Source organism: Sinocyclocheilus grahami, unplaced genomic scaffold, assembly GCF_001515645.1.
Source record: "Sinocyclocheilus grahami isolate Dianchi unplaced genomic scaffold, SAMN03320097.WGS_v1.1 scaffold102.1, whole genome shotgun sequence".
Lineage (NCBI taxonomy): Eukaryota > Metazoa > Chordata > Actinopteri > Cypriniformes > Cyprinidae > Sinocyclocheilus > Sinocyclocheilus grahami.
Window position 1 is genome coordinate 2,079,054 of NW_015505281.1, and position 1,235 is coordinate 2,080,288.

The following is a 1,235-nucleotide window of genomic DNA, read 5'->3' on the forward strand; positions in this document are numbered from 1 at the left end:
CATGATATCTGTAGGGCCCTATGAAATCCGTTTTATTTTTCCCAAGTTAGCCTAAGTTAAATTTTTTTCATTAAAATTTTTTTGTATTCAGTTTTTTTTCTTCATTTGAATTTTTCTGGATGACTATATTAAATTTGAACAAAAAACATGTATAATTAATTAAAATCATGAAACTTGTTTAATTTAACAGCAGTTTAGGCCTATTAAAAGTTTAACAAAAATTACACTCTTAGGGCCCAAATTCTGCGCTTTCCATTTTAATTTTTCTGTATTCCATGTTAATGGCTTAATCAAAAACTAATTAATTGAATTCATGAAAACAACTTAATTTATTAATTTGTATACAATAATAGGGCCCTATGAAATTGTACTTTTATTTACTTATTTTTTAGAAATTCTGTGTTGTGTATTTTCATGTTTCTGGTAATCAAAGGCAAAAACATGAATCTATCTTTTATTCCAATGAAAATTAATTAAACCCTTTAATTTGTGTACATTCAAAATGCTACACAACAGAAGTTTACTGTGTAACGAGCAATGTCACAGAATTCGTCAACTATTGAATGAATAAATCAAATGCAATTCAGTACACTTCAATCAAACCGCGATATGGACTAGTGTATGTGAATATTAAATGGCAAAAATACTATTTAGCTACTACAGACGACAACCGCGAGCGTTGCTCGTGCTTAAATAGCAAACGAAACGCACGTCTGCGCCGTTCATTCCATCACATTCCGCGTTACACAGTAAATTCCGTTTTTATGAATAGATTCCAGGATTCAGTCCCCATTTTCTACATCGCCCTACTTTTGCTAAGAAACACGTTCAACGCGGACGCACAGACGGTTGTCGTGGTAATGAACACCAGAGCAACCACTTCCGCGTCCGCATTGAACACGCTTCTCGCATATAAAAAGCATTTTAGGGGGCCCTTGGCTTTTGGGGGCCCAAGGCGGTCGCCTACCTTTGCCTAATGGTTAAGTCCGCCTCTGCTCATAATAACAGGCACGGCGCCAGAATTCTTTCTCTACCGGTGCTAAGGGGGCGCTAGACCAATATGTGGGGGTGTTAAGAAAATAAATGATATTGATGACTCACACTGTTGAAAAAAAACAGCATATGCTGGTTAGGTATGTTTTGACGCTGGGATGCTGGTTTAAGCTGGTCCTTTGCTGGTTTATGCTGGTTCTTTGCTGGTTTATGCTGGTTCTTTGCTGGTTTATGCTGGTTCT